Source organism: Saccopteryx leptura, chromosome 10, assembly GCF_036850995.1.
Source record: "Saccopteryx leptura isolate mSacLep1 chromosome 10, mSacLep1_pri_phased_curated, whole genome shotgun sequence".
NCBI classification, from domain to species: Eukaryota; Metazoa; Chordata; class Mammalia; order Chiroptera; family Emballonuridae; genus Saccopteryx; species Saccopteryx leptura.
In genome coordinates this window covers 63202524-63226847 of record NC_089512.1, presented here as the reverse complement: position 1 = coordinate 63226847, position 24324 = coordinate 63202524, and the positions used below count along the sequence as shown (strand labels likewise).

At 42.0% G+C, this 24324-nt stretch overlaps 1 pseudogene; it reads left to right on the top strand.

The window, feature by feature from the left end:
* Nucleotides 1-453: 453 nt before the first annotated feature.
* On the top strand, nucleotides 454-18913 carry LOC136381854 (SUN domain-containing ossification factor-like; annotated as a pseudogene).
* Nucleotides 18914-24324: the final 5411 nt, after the last annotated feature.

Genomic DNA, 24324 nt, shown 5'->3' with positions numbered 1-24324 from the left:
CAATTAATACAAATTGATGCTTCCCACCCCTCCCCTATTTCTTTCTCTATCCTCTCTCTAAAATCAATAAATAAAATCTAAAAATAAAAACCTGTGTATCCATGGATATAGGAAGCATAACATAGCTAAGTAAGATAAATAATACCAAGAAACACTGAGTGAGGCTGCAGAAAACTAGAAACAAAGAATTAAAAAAAAAAATTTTTATTTTAGCTAGAGAGAAAGGGAGGGAGAGAGGGAAACAAACAGGAATATCAATCTGTTCCTGTATGTGCCCTGAACAGTGATCGAATCGGGACAATGCTCTAAGCAACCGAGCTATCCAGCCAGGGCTAAAAACAAAGATCTTAAAAGCAGATAGAACTTTTTTTTCTTCTTTTCCTAGTGAGAGGAGGGGAAGAGAGACAGATTCTCGCATGCAGCCCAACCAGGATCCACCCAGAAACCCCTGAGATGGTCCTTACTGAAAAAGAGCAGATTGTTCCTGAACCAGAAGAGGAAGTTGCACAGAAGAAAAAGATATCCCAGAAGAAACTGAAGAAACCAATACTTATGATCCAAGAGTAAATTCAACATAAAATAACTAGTAATAAAACTAAAAGGTGAGGATTCACTGCAGTGTTGCTTAGATGGGATAAGGTTGCAGGTTTGATCTCTGCAACCATGTGAGCCAGAGGATCTGCGGTGTCTCTCCACCTTCCTCTATCTGAAAACACAATAAAAAGAAAAGTAAAAGAAAAAAAAAAAGAGGTGATTGGGGTTAAAATATTCTAATGCCTTTGCATTTGTGTGGGAAGGGAATTAAGATATTAACTTTAGCCTTTATTAAATATGTGTGGTAAAATGTCAATGGTATTCACTAATATAATACAAATAAGATATATAACTTTCAAACCAGTAAGGTGGGTATAACAGAAGCCATTAAAAAATAAAATTAAAAAATTAAAAAAAACACCAATCAACCCAAAAGAAGTATAAAAAAGTGAGACTCCTCTCCAGCAAGACAGTAAAAATGAGTCCAGATATAGTAATCCAGTGAATGTAAATTAACTAAACTCATCAGTTAAAAGTCAGAAATGAGCCTGACCTGTGGTGGTGCAGTGGATAAAGCGTCGACCTGGAAATGCTGAGGTCGCCGGTTCGAAACCCTGGGCTTGCCTGGTCAAGGCACATATGGGAGTTGATGCTTCCAGCTCCTCCCCCCCTTCTCTCTCTCTGTCTCTCCTCTCTCTGTCTCTCCCTCTCCTCTCTAAAATGAATAAATAAATAAAATTTTTAAAAAAGTCAGAAATGATAAATTGGATGTTTAAAAGAGGCACTATATTAAGAAGTTATCCTAAAACAGGAATTTGAAAAGGTTCAAAGTAAAAGTGTAGAAAATGAAATACTTATCTAAAGGATAGCTAGCTGACTATGCTGCTATTAGATAACATAATTAATGATGGAGAGTTTTGCTACATAATGGTAAAAAGTTCAATTCACCATCAAAATGTCAGTTCTAAACTGTAGAAACACGAGTCTTATAATTATTAAAGAAATTGATGAAATCTTTAGGAAGTAAAACATTAAGCCCAGATGGTCCTAGAAGCAAGTTTAACTTTCAAGGAATAGCTCATTCTACTCTCTCATAAGCCCTACTGGAAAACAGGAAAAGAGAGTACACCTTGTAACTCACTCTAATATGCCTGACTAAATTCAATATGAAAACAGATTGAGAGACGCAAGGAGAGCCAGGGCCAGCGGGGACTATACGGGGCGCGATGGTCAATGGGAGAGGGCGGTGCGCACACAGCGGGCGTGGGAGCCACCAAGGAGCCACTGCCCCTCCGGCTCTCGCTCCCATCCTCGCTCTCCTGCTTTGGCTCCTCCGTCTTGGGAGGATGTGCCACCTTCTGGCCTGGGGAGGGGGCCTCTCTAAGTGCTCCCTGGTCTGGCTTCCTGGTTGGAGAGAGAGAGAGAGAGAGAGAGAGAGAGAGAGAGAGAGAGAGTGTGTGTGTGTGTGTGTGTGTGCTATCAATGCCGAACTACCAAGAAAAGTGGTTTCAGATTGCCTATTCCTCCAGAAGAACAAAAATGAAAAAGTGACTACATTATGGATGTACAAAGTATGAGTCAAAAGAGTTAAGTGCACCTGTGATGGAGAAACGCTCTGCAGCTGTTTGCTGTTCCGCGCGGAGCTTCTCCCAGTATAGTTGTGGGCAGTGAAAATACTGAAAATATTTCCAGCTCTCTACCTCAGAGGTCATCCCAATCTCAAAACTTGATGAATTTGATCAGGGGTAGTCAAACTTTTTGTACCTACCGCCCACTTTTGTATCTCTGTTAGTAGTAAAATTTTCTAACTGCCCACCAGTTCTACAATAATGGTGATTTATAAAGTAGGGAAGTAACTTTACTTTATAAAATTTATAAAGTAGAGTTACAGCAAGTTAAAGCATATAATAATAATTACTTACCAAGTACTTTATGTCGGATTTTTGCTAGGTTTGGCAGAATAAATCTTTATAAAACAACTTACTATAGTTAAATCTATCTTTTTATTTAAACTTTGGTTGCTCGCTACCGCCCACCATGAAAGCTGGAATGCCCACTAGTGGGCAGTAGGGACCAGGTTGACTACCACTGAATTAGATAAAGCTGGTACTATTCCTATAGCCGAACCACTGAGCAACCTGCAACTGACTGTGACATGGTGAGGCCCTCGTGCCCATGATCCCATTGACCAGCCTTCTTGTTGGCCAGCATAAAGAAAATGTGTCATCTTCATATGGCAAAGAAAAAAACAAAATCAGAATTTGCATCAAAGTTTCTGGTGGTGATCCAAAATCTGCATTGAATACTTCAGATAATTTTTAAAAATGAAGGTTCTGATTATACAAAAACAGATGAAATTTACTCTACATCTGTAACAAGTCCCAAAAACCCAGAAGATCCACCACCAGTGGTGGTGCAGTGGATAAAGTGCCCACCTGGAACACTGAGGTCTCCAAATAGAAACCCCAAAGTTCCCAATATGATCCCAAGGTCGCTAGCTTGAACCCAAAGTCACTGGCTTGAGCAAGGGGTCACTGGCTCACCTTGAGTCCTCCCCCTGCTCCCCGCCATCAAGGCATGTAAGAGAAGCAATCAGTGAACAACTAAAGTAAAGCAACTACTCTTTCCTCTCCCTCTCTTTCCTGTCCTCTCTCTCTCTCAAATCAATAAAAAAAAAAATTTAAACGAAAGTTGTGGAAGTAGAAAAAGAAAAACATTTGTTTACAGGTCAGTCAATGCATGCGTGCATCTTCTAATGGAAATTTGCATGCCACAAAAAGGTCCAGAAAAGTTGAAATAAGTACACTTCAGTGGAATGTGGTGCCAAAATTTTGGCAGCTAACCTAGAAGCCAAGAGCACATGTGTTATTTTTATAGAAAATATGGATCGTCATGTGTTGAATTCTTACAGCACTAAGACTTGGTTTATTACTGAACTTTGTGAACCAATTCAAGTAAAGTAGCTTGATAATTGCAAATTATGAATTATTTTCTTCTAGTCCTAAAGACTTTCTGGTTTCTATTAGTGACAGATTTCCCACAAATAAGATTAAGCTGGGGACTTTCTATGGTAGAGATGAGAAGAACGTCTAGCATTTCCCTTTAGATGAACAGATATTATGCAAAATATAGTAAGTGAAGGTGGAGTTGGTACCCCATTTTGGATCAGAGCACTTTTGTCCATTAAGCCTTATAAGGATATTTGGCACTAGCATGGTAGAATATGAAGAGATTGCTGATTCCCAGTATCAGAATGGCAAGAACTATGTAATGAGAACCATGATTATCCATTGGGATTTATAATACTGGGGAAGATAAATCCTCAAAAAAATTTTCATGATTCTGCTACAAGTTTGTAACCACAGAAGAACATGGACATGACACAGAGCCATCATCACCAGGTTCTCCAAAAGAGAGCCCTATTGTACAGCTAGTTCAAGAGGACAAAGAGGAAGCAAGTCCTTCTACAGTGTCCTTTGGGTTCAAGCTGGTGAGCTTTGGAATTGTATGAACGATTTCCCCGCTCAAGCCAGTGACCTTGTGCTGACAAACTTGCACTCAGAGCCGGTGACCTCAGGGTTTCGAACCAGCAACCCCAGCATTTGGGTCAATGCTTTATCCACTGTGCCACCACCAGTCAGGTCAGAATAGTTCAACATTAAGAAATGTATTCCTGGGCCCTGGCCGGTTGGCTCAGCGGTAGAGCGTCGGCCTGGCGTGCGGGGGACCCGGGTTCGATTCCCAGCCAGGTCACATAGGAGAAGCGCCCGTCTGCTTCTCCACCCCTCCCCCTCTCCTTCCTCTCTGTTTCTCTCCTCCCCTCCTGCAGCCAAGGCTCCATTGGAGCAAAGATGGCCCGGGCGCTGGGGATGGCTCCTTGGCCTCTGCCCCAGGTGCTAGAGTGGCTCTGGTCGCGGCAGAGTGACGCCCCGGAGGAGCAGAGCATCGCCCCCTGGTGGGCAGAGCGTCGCCCCCTGGTGGGCATGCCAGAGCCGGTCGGGCGCATGCGGGAGTCTGTCTGACTGTCTCTCCCCGTTTCCAGCTTCAGAAAAATACAAAAAAAAAAGAAATGTATTCCTGACTGACTGACCAGGTGGTGGCACGGTGGATAGAGCATTGGCCTGGGATGCTGAGAATCCACGTTCAAAGCCCCAAGGTTGCTGCTTGAGCGCAGACTCATCTGGCTTGAGCATGGGGTCGCTGGCTTGAGCAAAGACTCACCAGCTTGAGCGTGGGGTCACCAGCTTGAGCATGGACTCATCAACGTGATCCCAAAGTCTCTGGCTTGAGCAAGGGATCACTTGCTTGGATTGAGCCCTCCAGTCAAGGCACGTATGAGAAACAATCAATGAACAACTAAAGTGACATGACTATGAGTTGGTGCTTCTCGTGTCTCTTCCTTTCTTCCTCTCTCTCTCTCTTTCAAAAAAAAAGTATAGTTATTAGGGCAGTATGTATTCATGTATGGATAGATAAAAACATTGATGAAACACAACAGAAACCACAGACACATGCACACAGGGAAGGTTTGTCTATGTAAAGGTGACATTTCAGATCAGTGAGGAAAGGAGGGACAATTCAGTAAACAATGTTAGAACTTCCTGGCCAGGTAGCACAGTTGATTGGAGCATCATCTCAATGTGCCAAGGTTGCAGGTTTGATCCCTGGTCAGGGCACATACAAGAGTCAACTAGTGAACACATAAATAGGTTGAGCAACAAATTGATGTTTCACTCTCTCTTTCCCCTTTTCTTTCTTTCTCTCTCCTAGTAGCAATTTTAAAAAGTGCTGGGACAATAGCTTATTCATGTAGAAAATTAAGGAATTGAGCAATTGTCTCACTGCCCCCCACATTCATTCAAGATAGATTAAAGATTATAATATAAAAGGCAAAACTTTAACCTTTTAGAAGACAGTATAGGAAAATATCTTCAGGATCTTGCCAATATTTGACACAATCAGACATTTTTTAAGCTAGTGGGTGTGAAATGTTATCTCTTTGTGATCTTAATGTCAATGACTAATGGGCTTGAGCAATTTTTCTAATGTTTATTTGTCATTCATATTTCTGTGTCTGTGAAATACCTGTTCATTTTTCTAATTGTCCATGCCCTAGTGGTTTGTGCTCATATGTTTTTCAAATATCTTTTCCCAGTTTGTGGCTTTTCACTTTCTCTAGTGTTTTTGGATAAACAGGCATTCATTTTAATTTAGTTAAATTATCCTTTATGTTTAGTGCTTTTCATGTCATGTTTACAAAGTCCTTTCCTACCTCACCTGAACCATATGGATTGAGATTTGGGAGACACAGCATGCTGAGGAAGTTGGGGGTGCAGGTACTGGATTGGGACGAATGGTGGCTGGGCTGGCAAACCCCACAGATGGCAGTATAGGCGAGGAAATACAAGCTCCAAGTGCCTGAGTCATTGAACACTTCTCAGGCGGAGACAATGAGCTCTGTTTTCATGAAGTCCAGCTCTGCCACATGTTAGCTATTTGTCTATGTAATGCTGATTTTCTTCATGTGTAAATAGGGGACACTGATGAAGAACTGATGGTACCAACCATAAAGAGCTGCGGATGGGAGGGGGAGGAGCACAAAGAAAACTAGATAGAAGGTGACAGAGGATAATCTGACTTTGGGTGATGGGTATGCAACATAATTGAACGACAAGATAACCTGGACTTGTTATCTTTGAATATATGTATCCTGATTTATTGATGTCGCCCCATTAAAAAAAAATAAAATTATTTTTTAAAAAAAGAGCTGCAGAGAAGATCAAGCTGTTTCAAGGTTGACACTACACCTGGGACAGAGGACGTGTGAGAATATTAGCTATCAGCATCATCGCTCTTCACACACCAAGTGTTGACTGGGTTTGCGCGGTCCTTAGAGGGACCTGAAAACTCTTTGGATAATCAAAGATCAGCCATGGAAAATAGATTATGAAGACCCTAAATGTAGGGTAGGAATCAGTGGGTAAAGGTTATCAGCAGGGGTGTGTGTGTGTGTGTGTGTGTGTGTGTGTGTGTATGTGAATGTAGAGCAGAATTCTTTTTACGTAGAAAACATATCTCCAGGGCTTCTTGTTAGTTGTCTCACAGGTGCGTATCAGTATCCACATCACCCATGTCAGTGTACCAAGACCTCTTCCTCTTAGCTGTTCCTGGTGTCTCTCCTGGGGCCTTTAAGCACCCCACTATATATAGCTACTTGAACATGAACATTGTAATGAAATTTTCAAAGATATGTATCATATTATGCCATCTAAATCATGATGCTACCTGATCTAATTTATCAAAAGGTAAAGCATCTTCATTGTTTCCATTTTCTCTCTTCTCTAACTTGCCAAGGTCCTGTAGGGACCCAGGGAACACTTCTCTATGGGTGGATTACAGTCTGTCTGGTCTCCCTCAGGAAGTAGTCCTGGTACCATGTTGGGGTTCTGGGAACTGGGAGTACTGGTACCCAATGAGGCCAGGAACAGAGGAACAAAGTTTGGGTAGGAACAGGTGAAGAGTCCAAAGCAGGATGGACACTGGGGCAGAGCAGAGAGGGATGGGGTAGGTGAAGCCAGTCATGAAGTACAAATTGTCTTCTGCTCCTTTGTGTTAGTTCCCAAGTGGATTATTCTTATTTCAAGCCATAGGGTAGGCAGTTGGCAATTAGTAGTCAGTGTACTTTTCTTCATTACTTGCTCTGTACTGGGCATTGTGCTCTTTCTACATCATCTTATTTATTTTCGTCTTCACAACAGCCACAGCATATGGCTGTTATTACTTCCACAGTTTAACAGATGAACTTAGAGGTTAGGTAACTTGCCCAAAGTCACATAACCAGCAACTGTAGCAGTAGAGACCTGTTTCCTGAACCATGCTCTTAACCACTGTACCCCAAGGGGCTCTATCAGCACCGCTAGGGCTTGTGCAAGACTGACATTTTGCAGATTGTTATGGATACTCCAATGAAGTCACAAATGATAGAATGGCATTGGGGGACATTCATGAAATTGCTACTGAGGGTCTTTTCTGTAAGAAATGTACCTCTTTCCCTTTGTTGTGGCTGCATGTGAACACAGCCTGGTTGGATATGATTGGTCTCCATGGAAACATAACTTCCACTGACTTCTGCTTCCAAAGGAGTCTGCTTTCAATCTCTGAAATTAATTTCAAGTATAGTTTTTGAGACTTCATCTCAACACATGTACACACGACCTCTGAGGCAGTACAAAATCATGGTTCGGAACCCAGGATTTGCTTTCCGGAAGCTGATGCTGACACTTACCAAAGGTGCACTCTGACAAGTTGTTTACTCTCCCTGGGTTCCAATTTACACCTCTATAAAACAGGAGTACAGCAGTACTGATGTCATAAACTTGTTCTAGGTAATACTAAAGTTGTAAACAAAATAAGTGTTGGCTATTAATAGTCCTCTCCCACCTACCTAGTCTCCTCCTGCTGCCCCTGTTCCCAACACTATGGTGACAAAGTCATCCAGATTTTCTCAGGATTAACCCTGTCTTTACACTGAAACACCCCCTCAGTCTCAGGCAAATGAGATGGTTGGTCACCCTCCTCAACTCTCCAGACAGAGAAGTCATCATAGTCCAAATAAAATGGTGACCAATGGGGCTCCAGATGTTTGAGTCCAAGATTTACATGGGTAATTCAAAATTATGACAGTTCTGTGGCCTGCAGATGTATAGAATGATAGCTCAAGGGCACAGAAAACTCATGAATCCAAAGGTAGGGCCAATTAATTATTGAAATTTGAGTCCCCAAGGCCAGGAGCTGTCTTATCTTTGTACCTCCACACTTAGAGGATGAATTGTTAAATGAGTGAATAGTAAAAGGCGAAAGATTTATGCGATCTGAAGAGAAACCAGAGTTAAATGAATGAATAGTAAGATTCCCTAAAACACCTACAGTGCAAAATGATCACCAGTCCTTGGCAAAAAGCTGCTTGTATCAACAGGTCTCCAGGGCTGATTTTTTTTTTTAACAGAGACAGAGAGCAAGTCAGAGAGAGGAACAGATAGGGACAGACAGACAGGAAGGGAAAGAGATAAGAAGCATCAATTCTTTGTTGCCGCTCCTTAGTTGTTCAGTGATTGCTTTCTCATATGTGTCTTGACCGGTGCGTTCCAGCAGAGCAAATGATCCCTTGCTCAAGCCAGCGACCTTGGGCTCAAGCCAGTGACCATGGGGTCATGTCTGTGATCCCACACTCAAGCCAGCAACCCATTGCTCACGCTGGTGAGCCCGTGCTCAAGCTGACGACCTCGGGGTTTCGAACTTGGGTCCTCTCCAGGGCTGATTTCTTAAGGTTGTGTGGTACAGATGTCACTGGGCTGTGCCTAAATCTGGCTCTGAGATGACTTTGAAGCAGGTTCTGCCTGTGACCGGGTTTCTGCCTTGAGATTCATTCATGAGTCACTGGTTAAGAATACATCTTCTGTTCATAATTGCTCTCCTCACCCTGTCCTTGGGATTGATGCAGTTTTCAATGGATTTGTAAATAATTGCCCAATGCATGATGACTCAGTAAGTTACTCCCAGAGATCATAACACAACCTACTGAGTGAGGTCTCCTACTCACAGCATGAGGTGTCTCCAAGCTCTCATGCTCCTCCTGTGTTGGGTTAGCAGGGGTTTTCAGAATACGAGGAGAAAACATTCCTATTTGCTGGGAGCATGGGGGGGTAGGAATGTGGATTATCTCAGGGTTCTGAGCCTTTGTCACTAGAAAGTGCCAGAGAAGACATGGTATAGGAGACTGACCAGGTGTTTGGTGTCAAACAGCCCTGGCTCTGCCTCTTTCTAGCTATGAGACCTGAGGCAAAGGACAGACCCTCTCTGAGGCTCAGTTTCCTCATCTATGAGATGAGGATAATGGTAGTTCTCACATGTTAGTGAGATTTAAAGATATGTAATATGGGGCCTACCATAGTTCAACAACTGCAGCCACTATCATTGCTGTATGATCATTGTAACCCAACGTTAGCATCCCACACAACATTGTTCCAAGGGGAGAATACTCTCCAAATCAACAAATGCAGTCTCAAACAGCAAGCACTTAATAACTGTTAGCTATTGTGATTGAGAGCTTTCAAATCATAATCTGCTTCCTGGGTCTCAGAGCCACTCGGCTGCCCTGTGAACAACAGGAGAAGCTCCTGTTTAGAAAATTCTGTGAGACACATAAGGGGTATTCCTGCCCCGAATCCATCTCCGGAATCTCATCATGAAGAGACCTCAGACAAACTCAGACTGATGGAGATGCAACAAAATAACTGGTCTCTATACATAAAAAATGTCAAGGATATGAAAAAGGAAGAAGAGTTTAGGAACTGCTCAGATTAGTGGAGACAAGGAGACAGGACTCTAAGTGCAAGGCAAAATCTTGGACTGGATCCCGGACCAGAAAGAAAAAATGGCTGTAAAGGACATTATTAGTGTAACTGGTAACATTTGAATAAGTTCTGTAAATTAGGCAATAATATCTTACGATTGCTAAAACTTCTGTTTTTGCTATTGTCCTGTCCTTGAGAAACCACCCTGAAGTGTTTAGAGATAAAGGGTCAGACTATCTCCAATTAACTCTTTAACAGTTTAGGGGGAAAAGTCCTTATGTATAGAAAACTAATGAAAAAATAATGTGGTTACATATTTCTTGATGAACCTGGGTAAAGTATGTATAAGAGTTTGGGGGTTATATTAGCAACCTTTAGGCACATTTGAAATTATTGCAAAAAAATAATGTTAAACAAATAAAATAAAGTTGAGACACTACCAAATCCTTAAAAGAGAGTAAAGACATAGGCAAGCAGCCAGCTCCCTGCTCGAAGTCCACCTGTCAGCAGCTGTGAAAAGCCTCCACCTCTTGGTCCCGTTTCCTCACTGCCCCTCTCATGGTCAGCCTGGAAAGGCTTCTATTATATTAACAGGCAGCTTTAGAATCTGCCAAAGAGGCAAGGACAAGTCCTTGGGCTTATTTGCACATGTGATGAGGAGAGAAAGACAATGGACCAAGTGTAGTGCAGTGGCCAGGGGAAGAAGAGGTCCTGCATCATCAATGGTATCATTTGACGTGCCTGCAACCTCCTAACCTAGATGTCTCATGAAGAGGTCAGGGTGAAAAGCATTGTGGTGCCCAAGGGTTTGTTCTAGCACTGAGATGCTTGCTGCCTTTCGGGCAAAGAGGTGAACCTGGCTCCCACGAGAGGAATTGTGCTCACAATCAGCCAGAAGAGGGCACCACTTCCCCCATGTCATCTTTTGATCAACAGGCTTTTCACTTCCAGAGTGCTCAGATGGTTTCTCAGATCTGCAGATTCCAAGGGCAGGATTAGGGTAAGGTTAATGAGGCAAGGTCCTGAAAGTTCAGGGTTGGGTCCTGTCTTTATTTAAGATTTTGATACTTTGTTTATCATGGATGTTTCTGCATTAATTTTTATTATTCAAAATATCGCATTAAAATGTTATTTACTTTGATTATTGAGTTGTTTGGCATCTCCTTAAATTTTGCACTGGAGGCCAGTGTGTCATTCACTTCACCCTAGTTCACCCTGGAAGACCTAAACCATTAATTGCAACAACATCAGTACAGAGGTTTTGATTGGTCACATAAGGTCTGGAGTTAATGGGTCCTTTTGTACCTATGAAGAGAGAGCTGGCAAAAGAATCAATCCTGAGAACCCAAATTCCTGCCTTTGATACCACTTCACAGTCAGTGGCTGGGGCCTGACTTCTTTATCTCTAAGTTTCAATTTTCTCCTCTGTAAAATGGGAATAGCAATACATTATGTACACGGTTTATTTCAAAGACAGAATATCTCCCTGACTGAGTACCACTAAGGACCAGACTCTGTACTAAGCTTGCCCTTTAGTTATAAATTCAATAAATTATCACAACTCTGCCATGTGACAGTTATTATTACCCCCATTCTAAAAGGTGAGGAAATGGATACAGAGAGGTTGAATTACTTGTCCAAGGCTGATCAGCCAGCCAATAAGTGGACATGTATATGCTTTAAACTCCATGCCTAACCCTGGCCGGTTGGCTCAGTGGTAGAGCGTCGGCCTGGCGTGCAGGAGTCCCGGGTTCGATTCCCGGCCAGGGCACACAGGAGAAGCGCCCATCTGCTTCTCCACCCCTCCTCCTCTCCTTCCTCTCTGTCTCTTTCTTCCCCTCCTGCAGCCAAGGCTCCACTGGAGCAAAGTTTGCCCGGGCGCTGAGGATGGCTCTGTGGCCTCTGCCTCAGGTGCTAGAATGGCTCTGATTGCAGCAGAGCAATGCCTCAGATGGGCAGAGCATCGCCCGCTGGTGGGCATGCCGGGTGGATCCCAGTCGCGTGCATGCGGGAGTCTGTCTGAATGCCTCCCCGTTTCTAGCTTCGGAAAAATACAAAAAACAAAACAAACAAAAAAACAACAACTACATGCCAGCATTTCCTATAGGGCAGGGGTCGGGAACCTATGGCTCAAGAGCCAGATGTGGCTCTTTTGATGGCTGTATCTGGCTCGCAGACAAATCTTTAATAAAAAAATAATAATGTTAAAAATATAAAACAGGAGATGACATCAGAGTAATGGCGGGGTAGGAAGCGATACCGATAAATCTCCCCCAAAACTGAACAAGATCTTCAACCAGAAACAGAAAAACCTATCCTTGGAGCCTAACAAAAAAAAACAAAGCCACAAGTAAAAGCTCCAACAAGAACACAATAAAACCAAATTTAAACTGTGACAACAACAAAAAAAAGTGGGGGGAGAGGATGAAGATTAACAGTAGCAAAGGACAATGGAGTGCAAAAGTACTCAAAAAATAGTGCGCTACAATGAACAGGGTAGGAACCCTTTTCATTACTTAAAGGTAACCACCATTGAAAAAACCACCACAGAAGCACATGAGATAAAAAAGATAGCAACAGAGGAAAGATGTATGGAATATAACCAAATAAAAACAAAAGATAGAAAAACGAAAGAGAAGGATCCAACAAGACACAAAACTAACAGAAAGCAAGATATAAAATGGCAATAGGGAACTCACAAGTGTCAATAATTACACTAAATGTAAACGGATTAAACTCACCAATAAAAAGGCACAGAGTAGCAGAATGGATTAAAAAAAAATCCAACTGTATGCTGCCTACAGGAAACTCATCTAAGTAACAAGGATAAAAACAAATTCAAAGTGAAAGGCTGGAAAACAATACTCCAAGCAAATAACATCCAAAAAACAGCAGGCGTAGCAATACTCATATATGATAATGCTGACTACAAGACAGCAACAGTACTCAGGGACAAAAATGGCCATTTCATAATGGCTAAGGGGACACTGAATCAAGAAGACATAACAATTCTTAATATATATGCACCAAACCAAGGAGCACCAAAATATATAAGACAGCTACTTATTGACCTTAAAACAAAAACTGACAAAAATACAATCATACTTGGAGACCTCAATACACCGCTGACAGCTCTAGATCGGTCATCCAAACAGAGAATCAACAAAGATATAGTGGCCTTAAACAAAACACTAGAGCACCTGGATATGATAGACATCTACAGAACATTTCATCCCAAAGTGACTGAGTATACATTTTTCTCCAGTGTACATGGATCATTCTCAAGAATTGACCATATGTTGAGCCACAAAAACAACATCAATAAATTCAGAAAAATCGAAGTTGTACCAAGCATATTTTCTGATCATAAAGCCTTGAAACTAGAATTCAACTGCAAAAAAGAGGAAAAAGATCCCACAAAAATGTGGAAACTAAACAACATACTTTTAAAAAATGAATGGGTCAAAGAAGAAATAAGTGCAGAGATCAAAAGATATATACAGACTAATGAAAATGACAATACGACATCAGAATCTATGGGATGCAGCAAAAGCAGTGATAAGAGGGAAGTTCATATCACTTCAGGCATATATGAACAAACAAGAGAGAGCCCAAGTGAACCACTTAACTTCACACCTTAAGGAACTAGAAAAAGAAGAACAAAGACAACCCAAAACCAGCCGAAGAAAGGAGATAATAAAAATCAGAGCAGAAATAAATGAAATAGAGAACAGAAAAACTATAGAAAAAATTAATAGAACAAGGAGCTGGTTCTTTGAAAAGATCAACAAAATTGACAAATCCTTGGCAAGACTTACCAAGGAAAAAAGAGGAAGAACTCATATAAACAAAATTCAAAATGAAAAAGGAGAAATCACCACGGGCACCGTAGATATACAAAGAATTATTGTAGAATACTATGAAAATCTTTATGCCACTAAATTCAACAACCTAGAAGAAATGGATAAATTCCTAGAACAATACAACCTTCCTAGACTGAGTCAAGAAGAAGCAGAAAGCCTAAACAGACCTATTAGTAGAGAAGAAATAGAAAAAACCATTAAAAACCTCCCCAAAAATAAAAGTCCAGGCCCTGACGGCTATACCAGCGAATTTTATCAAACATTCAAAGAAGATTTGGTGCCTATTCTAATGAAAGTCTTCCAAAAAATTGAAGAAGAAGCAATATTTCTAAACAGATTTTATGAGGCCAACATAACCCTCATACAAAACCAGGCAAGGATGGCACAAAAAAAGAAAACTACAGACCAATATCTCTAATGAATACAGATGCTAAAATACTAAACAAAATACTAGCAAATCGAATATAACAACATATTAAAAAAATAATACATCATGATCAAGTGGGATTCATCCCAGAATCTCAAGGATGGTTCAATATACGTAAAACGGTTAATGTAATACACCATATCAACAAAACACAGAACAAAAATCACATGATCTTATCAATAGACGCAGAAAAGGCTTTCGATAAAATACAACACAACTTTATGTTTAAGACTCTCAACAAAATAGGTATAGAAGGAAAATATCTCAACATGATAAAGGCCATATATGATAAACCATCAGCTAACATCATATTAAATGGCACAAAACTGAAGGCTTTCCCCCTTAAATCAGGAACAAGACAGGGTTGTCCACTCTCTCCACTCTTATTTAATGTGGTACTAGAGGTTCTAGCCAGAGCAATCAGACCAGACAAAGAAATAAAAGGCATCCATATCAGAAAAGAAGAAGTAAAGGTATCACTTTTTGCAGATGATATGATCCTATACATCGAAAACCCCAAAGAATCCACAAAAAGACTACTAGAAACAATAAGCCAATACAGTAAGGTCGCAGGATACAAAATTAACATACAGAAGTCCATAGCCTTTCTATATGCCAACAATGAAACAATTGAGAACGAACTCAAAAGAATAATCCCCTTCACGATTGCAACAAAAAAAATAAAATACTTAGGAATAAACATAACAAAGAATGTAAAGGACTTATATAATGAAAACTATAAACCATTGTTAAGGGAAATCGAAAAAGATATAATGAGATGGAAGAATATACCTTGTTCTTGGTTAGGAAGAATAAATATAATCAAGATGGCCATATTACCCAAAGCAATATACAAATTTAATGCAATTCCCATCAAAATTCCAATGACATTTTTTAAAGAAATAGAGCAAAAAATCATCAGATTTATATGGAACTATAAAAAACCCCGAATAGCCAAAGCAATCCTAAAGAAAAAGAATGAAGCTGGGGGCATTACAATACCTGACTTCAAACTCTATTATAGGGTCACGACAATCAAAACAGCATGGTATTGGCAGAAAAATAGACACTCAGACCAATGGAACAGAATAGAAAGTCCAGAAATAAAACCACATATATATAGTCAAATAATTTTTGATAAAGGGGCCAACAACACACAATGGAGAAAAGAAAGCCTCTTCAATAAATGGTTCTGGGAAAACTGGAAAGCCACATGCAAAAGAATGAAACTGGACTGCAGTTTGTCCCCCTGTACTAAAATTAACTCAAAATGGATCAAAGATCTAAACATAAGACCTGAAACAATTAAGTACATAGAAGAAGACATAGGTACTAAACTCATGGACCTGGGTTTTAAAGAGCATTTTATGAATTTGACTCCAAAGGCAAGAGAAGTAAAGGCAAAAATTAATGAATGGGACTACATCAGACTAAGAAGTTTTTGCTCAGCAAGAGAAACTGATAACAAAATAAACAGAAAGCCAACTAAATGGGAAATGATATTTTCTAACAACAGCTCAGATAAGGGCCTAATATCCAAAATATACAAAGAACTCATAAAACTCAACAACAAACAAACAAACAATCCAATAAAAAAATGGGAAGAGGACATGAACAGACACTTCTCCCAGGAAGAAATACAAATGGCCAACAGATATATGAAAAGATTCTCATCTTCTTTAGTTATTAGAGAAATGCTAATCAAAACTGCAATGAGATACCACCTCACACCTGTTAGATTAGCTATTATTAACAAGACAAGTAATAGCAAATGTTGGAGAGGCTGTGGAGAAAAAGGAACCCTCATCCACTGTTGGTGGGAATGTAAAGTAGTACAACCATTATGAAAGAAAGTATGGTGGTTCCTCAAAAAAATGAAAATAGAACTACCTTATGACCCAGCAATTCCTCTACTGGGTTATATACCCCCAAAACTCAGAAACATTGATATGTAAAGACACATGCAGCCCCATGTTCATTGCAGCATTGTTCACAGTGGCCAGGACATGGAAACAACCAAAAAGCCCATCAATAGATGACTGGATAAAGAAGATGTGGCACATATACACTATGGAATACTACTCAGCCATAAGAAATGATGACATCGGATCATTTACAGCAAAATGGTGGGATCTTGATAACATTATATGAAGTGAAATAAGTAAATCAGAAAAAACCAGGAACTGCATTATTCCATACGTAGGTGGGACGTAAAAGTGAAACTAAGAGACATTGATAAGAGTGTGGTGGTTACGGAGGGAGGGGGAAAGGGAGAGAGAAAGGGGGAGGGAGAGGAGCACAAAGAAAACTAGATAGAAGGTGACAGAGGACAATCTGTCTTTGGGTGATGGGTATGCAACATAATTGAATGACAAGATAACCTGGACTTGTTATCTTTGAATATATGTATCCTGATTTATTGATGTCGCCCCATTAAAAAAATAAAATTATTAAAATATATATATATAAAACATTCTCATGTATTACAATCCATTCATTTTCTACTGCTCATATTCATGGTTGCGGGTGGCTAGAGCTAATCACAGTTGTCCTCTGGGACAATACCAAATTTTTATTGGATAATGCCTAACGTACACGGGTTGTTGTGAGGTCAGGAAGTAAACTTCCCTCCTTTTAATCAAGTAGTCAGCTAGCTACTTGCAGAAACCCTTTTGATGAAGAAGATGGCTAAAAGAAAAAAAGATGAGGAGTATCATACTTTTCAGCAGGAATGGAGAGAAGAATTCGCCTTTGTGGAGAGAGCAGGTTCTGCAGTGTGTCTAATATGCAATGATAAAATTACATCAATGAAAAAGTCAAATATAAAGCGGCACTTGGACACATGCCATACTACATTTGCATCAAAATATCCAGCAGGGACAGCAGGAAGAAAGCATGTCAAGAGCTACTGTGCAGAGTGCAACCTAGTCAGCAGCAACTCCATGTTTGGACCCAACAAGGTGACTGGAATTCGGCTAGCTTTGCTGGTGCTTTAGCAATTGTGAGAAATGGAAAGCCATTCACAGATGGGGAGTATGCTAAAACATTCATGCTTGATGTTGCCAAAGAACTTTTTTTTTTTTTCTGAAGCTGGAAACGGGGAGACAGTCAGACAGACTCCCGCATGTGCCCAACCGGGATCCACCCAAAACCGGGATCCACCCAGCATGCCCACCAGAGGGCGATGCTCTGCCCATCCAGGGCGTAGCTCTGTTGCAACCAGAGCCACTCTAGCGCCTGAGACAGAGTCCATGGAGCTATCTCCAGCGCCCGGGCCATCTTTGCTCCAATGGAGCCTTGGCTGCGGGAGGGGAAGAGAGAGACAGACAAAGAGGAAGGAGAGGGGGAGGGGTGGAGAAGCAGATGGGCACTTCTCCTGTGTGCCCTGGCCGGGAATTGAACCCAGGACTCCCGCACACCAGGCCGACGCTCTACCACTGAGCCAACCGGCCAGGGCCGCCTAAGAACTTTTTGACGACTTTTTGGATAAAGACAAGATAATCAAACGAATAAAAGACATGCCTCTGTCAGCAAGAACTGTTCACAATCGTACCATCATGATGACAAATCAAATTGAGGCAACACAAGTGAAGGACATAAATGCAGCACCATTCTTTTCTCTCGCTTTGGATGAGTCAACAGACATAGCCATTTATCCCAGTTCAGCGTGATTGCACGGTATGCTGTCGGTGACACAGTACGTGAGGAAAGTCTTGCTGTTTTGCCTATGAAAGAGACAACAAGAGGATTTATTCAAATCTTTCACTAAGTTCGCTAAAGAAAAAAAAAATCTACCGATGGATAAACTTATTTCAATGTGTACTGATGGTGCTCCGTGCGTGGTGGGGAAAAACAGAGGATTCGTAGCGCTTCTTCATGAACATGAAAAGAGACCCATCCTAAGTTTTCACTGCATCCTACATCAAGAGGCACATTGTGCTCAGATGTGTGGCGAGCAGCTTGGTGAGGTGATGTCGCTGGTCATTCAGGTGGTCAACTTTATTGTTGCCCGAGTTTTAAATGATCACCAGTTTAAAACACTGCTGGATGAAGTTGGGAATAATTATCCTGGTTTGCTTCTGCACAGCAATGTGTGTTGGTTGTCATGAGAGAAGGTGCTCAGCCGTTTCGCGGCTTGTCTGAGCAAAATCCGGACTTTTCTTGAAATGAAAAACGTCAAGCATCCTGAGTTAGCTAACACTGAGTGGCTTCTGAAGTTCTACTATCTCTTGGACATGGCTGAACATCTGAACCAGCTCAATGTGAAAATGCAAGGCGTTGGAAATACAGTCTTATCCCTTCAACAAGCAGTGTTTGCATTTGAAAACAAGCTGGAACTCTTCATCACTGACATGGAAACAGGTCATTTACTACACTTTGAAAAACTGGGAGAGTTTAAAGATGCATGCACAGCAAGTGACCCTGCTCAACATCTTGATCTCCAGCAGCTAACGGGCTTCACATCTAATGTCCTGCAGTCATTCAAAGCACGCTTTGGAGACTTTCGTGAGCGCACTCGTCTTTTTAAGTTCATCAGCCATCCGCACAAGTGTGCAGTGGACAGCGCCGACCTGAGTTACATCCCTGGTGTCCCCATCAGAGATTTTGAGCTACAAGCTGCTAACCTGAAGGCCTCAGACATGTGGTTGAATAAGTTAAAGTCACTGAATGAAGATTTGGAGAGACTTGCACGACATCAAGCAGAGCTGGAGAGCAAACACAAGTGGGGGAAATGAAAAAACTTCAACCCGCGGACCAGCTGATTGTCAAAACTTGGAATGAGCTTCCGTCACATACCACACACTGCAGCATGTGAGTGTTGCTATACTGACAATGTTTGGCTTTACATATGCATGTGAGCAGTCTTTCTCACATCTAAAGAACATTAAGACCAACCTACGATCATGTTTAATGGGTGGAAGTCTCAACACCTGCATGAAGCTTAACCTCACCACGTATCAACCAGACTACAAAGCCATCAGCAAAACCATGCAGCACCAGAAGTCGCATTAATGGTAAGAAGTAATTTATTCAACATTGGTTAGCAACAGCATAACAAGGTTATTAAAAACAATTCAGAGACTTATTGTACTTTAAAAGTGTTGGTCTTAGCCTGACCAGGCGGTGGCGCAGTGGATAGAGCATCTGACTGAAATGCGATGGACCCAGGTTCGAGACTTGAGGTCGCCAGCTTGAGCGTGGGCTCATCTGGTTTGAGCAAGGCTCACCTCAAGAAAGGGGTTACTCGGTCTGCTGAAGGCCCATGGTCAAGGCACATATGATAGAGCAATCAATGAACAACTAAGGTGTCACAACGAAAAACTGATGATTGATACTTCTTATCTCTTTCCATTCCTGTCTGTCTGTCCCTATCTGTCTCTCTCTCTCTCTGTCACTGTAAAAATAAATTAATTAATTTTAAAAAATTCTAAAAAAAAAGTGTTAGTCTTACATAAAATGCACACATTTACTTGTATTTAGTGTTAAACATTTTGTATGGCTCTCATGGAATTACATTTTAAAATATGTGGCGTTCGGCCTGACCTGCGGTGGCGCAGTGGGTAAAAGCATCGACCTGGAACACTGAGGTCGCCGCTTCAAAACCCCGGGCTTCCCTGGTCAAGGCACATATGGGAGTTGATGCTTTCTGCTCCTCCCTCCCTTTTCTCTCTGTCTCTCTCTCTCTGTCTCTGTCTCCTCTCTCTAAAATGAATAAATAAAATCTAAAAAAAAATTTAAAAAAAGAAAAAGAATGAAAATATGTGGCGTTCATGGCTCTCTCAGCCAAAAAGATTCCTGACCCCTGCTCTAGAAGGTTATATCTCTACCCCTGGGGACATTTGTCAATGTCTGGACACATTTTTGGGTGCCCTAACTGGAAGGTATTATGGCATCTAGTGGTTCGAAGCCAAGGATGGTGCTAAACACCATTGTAACAATGCACAGGACATCCCCCTACAACAGAATTATCTGGACCAAAATGTCAGTGCCAAGGTTGAGAAGACTGCTCTATGCTGTGCTCCTGTGTCAGAGAGTTCTCTGAGAACTTAGCATTCAGTGTTCCTCGAAAGGCAGATGTTATGCAGTGGTTGTTTTCCTTTTGTCTCAGTGGCCTGGGGTCCTCCAGGGACCTGAACTCTGCTGGACCAGCACTCTCACAGGGTGGCCGAGAAGCTGGGCTCTGGAGTCAGTCAGAGCATCACATCAGGAATTCAACAATGATTTATTGAGCACCTGCTACCTGTCATACCGATCCAAGCAGTGCACACACATGGGTGTCCCTGCCCCACAGAGCTGTCTGGGAGGGAGACAGACATAAGACAACATGTAAGTTCATAGATAATAATACATTGCAACACTGCCACAAAACCGAGGAACTAGGCACAATGAAAGACAAGGGGAGGGAGGAGTTCTGAGGGGCTGCCAGGCTTCTGAGAGCAGCCCTTTAGCTGAAACCAGAGGTGGGAAGAAGCAGAGCACGGAAGGGGGAGAAACAGCTGTGCGAAGGGCCTAGGTGGGAACTGGTAGCTAGGCGGTGTGAGGGGCGCTGGGAGGCGAGGAAGAGGAGAGTAGAGCAATGTGACCTTGAAGAAATGACTAGGTGAGGCCACCGTAAGAATTTGGTCTTTATGTCAAATAAAGATCCTGTGAAAGGTTCTGATCGAACAGTGACATACCAAGGTTTGCCCTTCAGAAAGTGACCCTCTTTGCTGTTTGAGGTCAAAATTCAAACAGCTTTATCAGCTGGAAACCATCATACAAGGGGAGTCTGTCTCAGTTATGTAAAGTTACATAAGGCCTCTCCCCACCCCAAACTCCAAGTGGTTATGAAACGTGATGACTGGAGCAATTTACATACATGACAGGTTTGTCGCTAGGGCTCACTCCTCGTGAGACAAAGGTAGCTCTGCTCACGGGAAACGCCTGTTTGGATCATGGGCTCACCCCTGCCAGTATTGGGGACTTTCCCACAGGCACATGGTTTCTTTTTTGCTGCTTTTGGGCAACTCAGCTCGTGGCACTTATACTCTTCTGGGAATCTCCATCTTGCCATCCTCAAAGTTGAGGCGTCCTGAGTCCCAGTGGATTGGTCCTCACTGACCACAGTCTTACCAGGGCCCATGGTGAATGGCCATAGCCACCAGTGATGTTCTGGGCCATGTGTCTGAACTCCTGCTCCACCTTTCCTCCCATTTATATGACATGTATGGGACTCTTTGGTAAGGACTTAATGACAAGAGTTTGAGTTTTTAGCTCTGAAGGGATCTGACTGTTCTTGCTCCATCAGGATGGTAATTTCCAAGGTGGACGTTGTTTAGGATATTACATGGAATTCTGTGAAGAAAAGGGTTCCAAGGACAACAAATTCAGGTCCCCCTGTGCAACACAGTTGTAGCAGCTTTCTTTTTTGCAGCACTTCTCAGAACATTTAATGTGCTAATATGAGTTATCAGTCTCCAAAAAGGAGTGATAAATAGCTATCCTTTTTTTCAGAAGCATCCCACAGGCTAGTGTTTGGAAATACATGCCTCAGGAAATGCCATCCAGAGCCACTAAAGGGCAGAAGAAGGGACACCTCAAAGTGTTCAGGGTGGTATCAGGCCAGTGGGGGGGATTAGGCTCCAGGCTCCCAGAAGGGACTGACTCAACCTCTCAGTTCCCAACCCTCCAACCTAATAGAAGGATGAGGGAGGGTTTCCGCTTTCCTGGGCTGGCCTGGATAGCCTTGTCACTCTGACCCGTCCATTATCGGTACCCCCTAGAACAAACGGAATGCTGCCTGTGGCTCACATGCACACAGGCATGTTTGCATGGACATTGTTTATCTTAAAAACTTTTTTTTTACAAAGACTGAGAGAAAGAGAGACAGAGAGAGGAACAGATAGGGACAGACAGGAAGGGAGATAGATGAGAAGTGTCAATTCATTGCGGCACCTTAGTTGTTCATTGATCGCTTTCTTTTTTATTTTTTTATTTTTTTTATTTTTATTTTTTTATTTTATTTTTTTTTTCATTTTTCTGAAGCTGGAAACAGGGAGAGACAGTCAGACAGACTCCCGCATGCGCCCGACCGGGATCCACCCGGCACGCCCACCAGGGGCTACGCTCTGCCCACCAGGGGGCGATAATCTGCCCATCCTGGGCGTCGCCATGTTGCGACCAGAGCCACTCTAGCGCCTGAGGCAGAGGCCACAGAGCCATCCCCAGCGCCCGGGCCATCTTTGCTCCAATGGAGCCTTGGCTGCGGGAGGGGAAGAGAGAGACAGAGAGGAAAGTGCGGCGGAGGGGTGGAGAAGCAAATGGGCGTTTCTCCTGTGTGCCCTGGCCGGGAATCGAACCCGGGTCCTCCGCACGCTAGGCCGACGCTCTACCGCTGAGCCAACCGGCCAGGGCCGATCGCTTTCTTATATGTGCCTTGATAGGGGGGAGCGGGGGGGGGCTACAGCAGAGCAAGTGACCCCATGCTCAAGCCAGTGACCTTGGGCTCAAACCAGCGACCATGGCATCATGTTTATGATCCTATGCTCAAGCCAGCGACCCCGCGCTCAAGCTGGTGAGGCTGTGCTCAAGCTGGCCACCTTGGGATTTTGAACTGGGGTCCTCTGAGACCCAGTCCAGTGCTCTATCCACTGTGCCACCACCTGATCAGGCTTACCTGCAAAAATATTTTTTTGAAAAAAGCTTTTAACATTTTATCTTTCTTTTTAATTACTAAACAAGTACATCTTTGTTTTTATTTTTAAATCCAATGCCAAAATGTGTACAGTAAAAAGTGGAGGTCCTCCCTTCAACTCCTCCCCGTCCCCTACCCGTAGCGTTCCTTATCAAGGCTTTGCCTGGCTTGGTGGGGAGGGCACTGGTGTGGAGTCAGTGTGCCTGGGTTTTGACCCCAGCTCTGCCACGTGCGAGCTGTGCATCCTTGGGCACAGCTCTCAGTTTGCTTATCTGGATAATGGAGGCACCACAGTAAGGGTTTGGGAGAGTATTGAGTGAGATGAAATACCGAATCCCTCAGCCAAGCCCCTGCACTTACTTGGCTTCAGTTAGAGTCGACTCTCAGGATTTTCCTTCCAAAATTCAGCCACTTTTTATTTTTAGTTCAATTCCATGCAATAAATGTGCTAATTACAGAATGAGGCCAATCTCTTCTGTCTGTTCACATGATTTTTTTAAGTACTCAAAGGCAGTTTTACATGCAGGAACCACTCTTCAGAGGTATACTTTATTTTTCAAATTAATATTTAAATGATCAAAGTTAATAATTCAAAGACAGATTAATTTACTCTCTCATCTTATAGGTTACTTTATTTTCAATGCTGGGAACTAAAATAAAACCACCCCCAGGACCCTAACAAGGTGGCTATTATCTTAGAAAATGTCACATATTTAAGCTTAGCTTATGAAAGTTTTTATTTGTTTTATAAATCCAGCTAGAATTGACAGATAAAATATAGGATGCCCAATTAAATTCAAATGCTCTAAAGTTCAAATGTACCTATGTTCTGTATTTTTATTGGCTAAATCTGGCAATCCTACATCCAGCAAACTTATATAATTACTTTTAAGAGTTTATGGACCCATGAACAAAATTTTTAAATCTTTTTTAAAGTTTAAATTGTACCTTATTTCCTTGTAAAATTCTTTAATTGTCTGAAGTATAAAAAAGCCAACCATTTTAATACTAAATAATTCTAACTCTAATAAATTAAACTTATAAAATACTGTTAACCCAAAATTTTTATAAATGTTCCAAAACTGCACGTAAACTTAGTTAGGTTTCAAGGTAAAGGCGCGAATCTAAGTCGATGCTCATCCCCTGCCCCTCACCCCACTTGCACATTTTATGTTGGTGTTACAAGATTGGCAATTAAAAGGCCAGAATTTCTTGTATGCTACAACACTTATAAAATACCACATATGTATAAGTTCCTTCTTAAAACCCACAAAACATGTGTGCCTTGCTTAATTCTTCCTCTGGTTGGAAGATGCTGTTCACCAAGGGAGCTGCAGACCAGACGGAACTGCACAGCAGAGACTCTACCAGGCCCTAGGTTTGGGTGCAGACAGCGGGAGAGTCACCTCACCTTCCATGTACTATTTGGGGTTACTTCTGATGTATTTGGTCAGAGAATTTGGCCAGGTTGCT